We start from the raw sequence: 6000 nt of genomic DNA, 5'->3' as shown, positions 1-6000 counted from the left end.
AGTGTGTTTGTTAAACTGTTGCCAGCAGGCAGCCTCTGGTGCTGTGTGGGTGTGTGTATGCACACACACTGAAGCACTGTGTATTTTTGAGTGTGTGATGTTTACCTGAGTATGCACCTGATTCCATTTAAGCCAACCAGGGGCCATTCCCACTGAGCTCATCCAGCGGGGGAGGATGTTTGGCTGCTTTATGACACGTGATTGAGGCAGAGTTGCGTTCTGTTGTATGATGGTGCATGATTCCCTTTTATTAAGCCCTAGAAATGTCTGTTTCTCTTCAGCCTACTTGAAGGTTTCACTTTATTAGATATTGGTTAATGATCACAAAGTCATTTGCCATTAAAGGCAGTTGTTCCTCCCTGCGCTTAAAGCTGGTGTGCAGGGCTGATGGGAGAGTGACTGTGTCTGGACACAAAGCGTGGGCGTCCTGGAAGGAAGGCTGAAAGTACTGAGGCGGCAGAGCATGCAGCCGAGACCCCTCGACTTGCACTCTCTTAATACTGGTTCTGTTGACTCAAGATCATTATTATCATTTCCCTGGATGGAGGTTGTGTCCAGCCTTGTGGAATGTCCCATTTGGACACATAAAAGCACATGCAAGCTGGAGATAGTCTGGTGCACTTGCACTGTTGCTCTGATCTTCCTTATAAGAGTACAATTGACCTCCTGTCCTTGAATGCTGAGACAAATCGTGAACGTCCGTAGTTGCATGCCTGATTCTCCAGGAGCAGTAAACCCTGACTTTGCTTGAGCCAGCCATTGGGAGGAGACTTGTAGTTCAATTGTAACCACCAAGCACCAAGCTCTCAGGCTCTGGAATGCGATTTGTGAATGGCTGTGCCATGCCTGTCGTGTCGTCTTAGCAATGCTGCAGCTGTCGGCTATGAGAGCAGCTTGCCGTCTTCTCCAGGTTGAGGCTAATGTCAGAAATTTTACAATAAGTCTGGGACAAAGTGTAAGAAGTCGTGATTCTTTATCTCATTTCATTTCAATTCTACAGATGTTTAATGAGGTCCTACTATGTGTAGAGTGTCCTGGGAAATATAATGATGGCCAGGATGTAATCCCTCCTTTTGACAAGTTTAAAAGATATTTTGATCACCTAGTCAGAAATTCAATTTGTTTCTGCATGACTTTAATGACTGAGTTCTTTTCACCCAGTACCTACCCTAAGCAGACAGTCAATTTTCTCCCCTCAGTGTGTCCAGGAGCGAATGGATGGACTATGGCAGCCTATTATTCAAACAAGGACTGTGCAGCTCTCTTGTTTGGTGGTTCTCAATCTTGATTGCACATTAGAACCTGGGGAGCTTTTAAGCATACCAAAAGCAAGGCCACACCCCAGAGAACTAAGTCAGGATCCCTGGGGCTGAGACGTAGGCAGCAGTATTTTCTCTGGAGCTTCTGATGATATCAATGTGCAGCCAGTATTGAGAACCAGTGCTCCAGGGCTTAGTGAAAACAACAGGTGTGTCATGTTAGAGAAACCAATTTTACTGCCTTCTGAAACAGCCAAGTTATTTATTTTTCAATAGCTTGGTTTTGCTATAGAGTGTTATTTTTGGATCTTCAGCATTCAGCAGTAAAAAAAAATCCTTGAACTTGAGGGATACAGAGCACTCAGCAATGTTCAATTTCCAATATGCATTCACTTACCATATTCAATAACTATTGGCGAGGGCTTACTTTGTGCTGGGCGTCGTGCTGGACAGAAGATGACACAGCTGACCTCTACATAGGAAGTCATCACCGGTGCATGAGAGAAACACTGAAACCCTCGACTCCAATCCAATGTAAATGGAGGGAAACCCATTTTATAGCAATGGCCCAGGTGAAAACTGCATCCATCCCAGCCCTGTATGACGTCTGCAGAACTCCAGCCTCAGATGATGATATCTGATTCGGGCAGCGACTCCCACCACTCACCTGGCGGCTCTGCTCTCTCCTCAATGATAACCACCCCTGTGCTTGGGCTTAGAGACATGTTTCAGGCCCCTTCTGCTTGAAAATTCATGCCCCTCACCCAGTGCTATGCTCTTTTGCACTCATATAAAAATCTGCAATTCTGTTTGGTAGGTATTACTATAAATGTATTTCAGGTATAAGAAAATTTTGTCTTATTAGTTATTTTTCCCTTCCTGATTATCAGCCTTTTTCATGGTCCTGCTTTGGGTGAAGAGACCTCCTCTTCCATTGCTGACACTGTAGAACTCCAGCAACCACACTCCACTCTGGCCTCCTCCTCATCTGAAGAGAGAGGAAGGTTTGTGCAGGGCACTAACTTCAGTCCAGGCTGCTGATAGAACATTAGCAGAATGAACCAGACAAGGAGAACTGGGCTGCCGGAGAGCTACTTACAGGCCCCACTCGAGGCGTGTTGGGTGGGCCTTCCCCTCAGCCAGTTAGAGCGCAACCCCAGGTAACGGACATATTGGCAACCTCGCAGTATTTTCTCCCACTGAAATAACTAATAATCCTTACTTCCTCCTAACACTCCATTTTGACCTCCCCAAATCCAGATATTTGTGCAATAGTTTTCAAGCCTCAGGTTCTGCAAAACTCCTTTGCACTTAAAAAAGTAAAGTCTATTTATTTATACCAGTTAATTCACTTCTATTCCTTTGGCATTCCATCCAATGAGTAGCTAACCCAGGTGGGTCTCTCAATCGTGACTTCTGGCCGTAGGTCCATATCGGGGAATGTGGGCACTTTGGCTATATATTTGACTCATCATTATTTTGGGGGTGAAGAGGTTACCTTCAAAAGAAAAAATTACATCGAGTAAGGAAATTTGTTGGGAGACTGAGTTCTGCTTTCTGCTCTCCCTCAAAGTTGCTGGGGGAGCTGCTTGGAGTCTCAAGGCCTCGATTTCCTCATAAGTAAAATGAGAGGTTGGAGTCCCAACCCGGACCTAACTTGAGTTTTGAGCTCTGTGCAGGAATGATGCGAAAGCACACACAAAAAATGCATCTAAACTCGGTTAAAGACAATTGAAGCACCAACAATTAAGTGGCTTATCCAGAAGCCTTGTAAGCAAGTTCTAGATAGTTCTAGAGCTTTCTTTCAAAAATAGTCCTCTGCCCCCAATGACAGCATCTCTTGACTATGTCAATCTGAGCATGATACTCAATGCTTCTCAATCTTGTATCTCCCAAACATCACTTGGGGATTAAATGTAGACATCTGTTACAAGTCCAGCTCAGAGCGGGTGCACAGTAATGTGACTGCTGTCTTCCAATCTCTCATATGATGGGAAACTCCAAGGAGCAGTAAACCCTCCAAGGACTGGACATTCCTAAAAGCGTCTGCACACGATGCTGTCCTCTGTGTCCAAGGGGTCAGCTTCCCGACAGTTGTAGGTGACAGATACTTGCACGAGTTTGGTGGCTGAGGAACGTTGCCAGCTGTGTGTTGACTTTAAGAAAAAACAGAAGGAGAAGAAGAGCAGTTGGGCTTGTTCTCTTGAGCTTTTTTGGCTGGCTGCTTCCCGCTTCATAAATCTGGGGATGGAGGGGGGGAGTCAATGAGCACTTCCCGGTCCCTAGACTGTTGGGGGGGAGCCACAGCACCTTCTGGCCAGCTGCTGGGTCCATCTGCAGCTGGGGCTGCCTCCGTGATCTATGGCCAGAGTGCTCCGCGGCGAGGCCTTTATTGCTGCTCCATGGCAGCTGGTGTGAATGGGAGTGGAAAAACACACCCTTCTCTTCCCCAGCGCCGGGAAAAATGCTCCCGGGGACAAATACACACACACACATCAAGTCTTCCCTTCTGATTGCAAGTCTCAGGCCTGTGCTGCAGGCCGTCTGGCTGGGGCTTTTCACTTTTGAAGGCCTGTCTTTTCACTTGTGAGTGGACGAAGCCCTCTATGATGTATCAAAATTGTTTGGCTTTCAAGTTTCCAGCCTCTAATGGCGTGAGGAGTCCCAGGAGAAAGGGTTGGTCTGGAATTAAGAGGGAAAAACACTTTATTTGCATTCACTTTGAATTTTAATTTCAAAAACACTCTTTGAAACCACAGATCGCAAACAGCTATTCTGTCAGTCATCAGAAGCTCTGCGTTTTACTGGACCAACTTGGTAACTCCGGGGCCTGGAACCCGGGGGCCTGTGCACCTGCAGCTCCAGCCCCAGTCCTTAGGCCCAGCACACAGCAGGTCCCACTGGATCTTGTAGAAACGGCCCCTCGTTAAAATAGGCTCCCATCCCTGAAATTTCAGCGCCTCAGTTAAACAGCAAGGCAATTCTGATAGGAGCTGAGCTAAAGAGCCAGAACATGCGGGCATTTTTTCTTTCATTTGCAAGTATTTGTAATTGTACTAATAAATGCCAAGCACTCTTGAGTCTTTGATTAAGACAAATCCCAAACCCTGAAGGGGCTCAGAGCCAGAGGGGGAAGGGAACTCCGTGCAGTGGTTTGGGTGTAGAGGGACCGTGGGGTACAAAGGAGGAAGCCGCCGGGCCTGCTGTGGGGAGGGTGTCAGCAGAGGCCTAGGTCCTCTCACACAGCGGGAATGTGGGGTATGAAAGACGGAAGTTTCCAAGTCGGAATAGCCCAGATTAAATGCTGCTGTCTCCATCAAGTCTTTTCTGCTATTCCAGCCAAAAGTGATTTTTCCTTTCTCTGGGCTCCAATATTTTAGTTTCTAGAACATATTTTTACTAGTTCCTGGTGGATGTCTTGTGTTTGTGACCCGTCTTCTGTTCCGACTTCTTATACTTGGCAGGGTCGATACACAGCACGTTTCTTCCTTGCCTGAAGAAACAGCCAGGAGGAATCAGCCTCACTCAAGTTCTTGCTCAGATCCCGGTGCCTTTGGCCTCCATTCCATCCCAGGGCCTGGCCAGGTCAGGACCAATCTGGAGAGAGCAAAGGTGGGGGCTGAGTCCATGGCCTGCAAAGCATCCTTAAGGAGGCTGCCATCCTGATGAAGTAGGTGTTTACGGAGGCCTTTCATCCTCACACTCTCAAGCTGGGAACGTGAGAGCTCATGTGAAGAGAACATGCACACAGGAATCAGGTGAGCAAGGTCTGTCCTGGTACATGGAGCCCAGAGTGAGGAACCCAAGATTGACGGGACAGAATGTATCCGATTAGAAGTCGTGGTTCATGGGCTTCTCATGCTCCCGCTGGGGGACACAACCTGATTGCTCCAAGCTTCGGTTTCTTCATCTTTAATCAGCATTTGTGAACTACACTTTGACAGTATGGAGAGGAGTCAACAGGACATATATATATAAATACCTAGCACAATTGTTGTCATACAGAAAACTGTCCTAGGAATCATCTAAAGACGTTTGCAGAGAGAGAACCCATGCTTTTCATTTCTTTTATTTTTTTAAACTTATAGTACAAGTGTGCATGGTTTGCAAAAGCCAGAGTAATAAAAACTTAGGGAAGAAACCATAGACCCCTGTCACACCTCTCCCTAGGCCCCAAACTCCTTTAGTTATTTCTTCTGGTTTAAACTTTAGACTTCTAAATAATATATATTCTATTTTTTAAATTTAAACTTTCTCTATTGATTTCAAATATGGAAGATGAGGATTTAAATGTCATACCATGTGTTCACCACGCATATCTTTTATAAAATATTGATTTTTTTCTATGCACTCATCAATAATTCTTTTTGAAAAGACATTTAGGATCCCACTCAATATCAACCAATACCTAGGAAATATACTGATTCCGTTGTGTTATTGTTGTTGAGGCATCTTCTAAGAGCTCCCATCCTCCTGCTCTGACGTGGTTGCTCCTCGCTGAGCCTGTGGCAGAGCTGTTATCTTGGAACTCACTTTCACCAGTTTTCTGGAAACTCATTTATTCTCCCACCTAATTTGGCGTGTGTTCTTTCTAAACTATATGACTTGCTCTTTTGTTTGGCAATTCCTTCTTCATTTGTTGGAGTAGATCCTGCAGTATCTTCTTGAGAAAATGTGCAGAAAAGTTTAATCTAGGGAGATATTGCATGGCAAAAATATGATTATTTGGGGTTAATGTTTT

The sequence above is a fragment of the Equus caballus genome, chromosome 15, assembly GCF_041296265.1.
Source record: "Equus caballus isolate H_3958 breed thoroughbred chromosome 15, TB-T2T, whole genome shotgun sequence".
Taxonomy (NCBI): domain Eukaryota; kingdom Metazoa; phylum Chordata; class Mammalia; order Perissodactyla; family Equidae; genus Equus; species Equus caballus.
The sequence above is the reverse complement of the archived record's forward strand: the minus strand, read 5'-3'. Positions refer to the sequence as shown.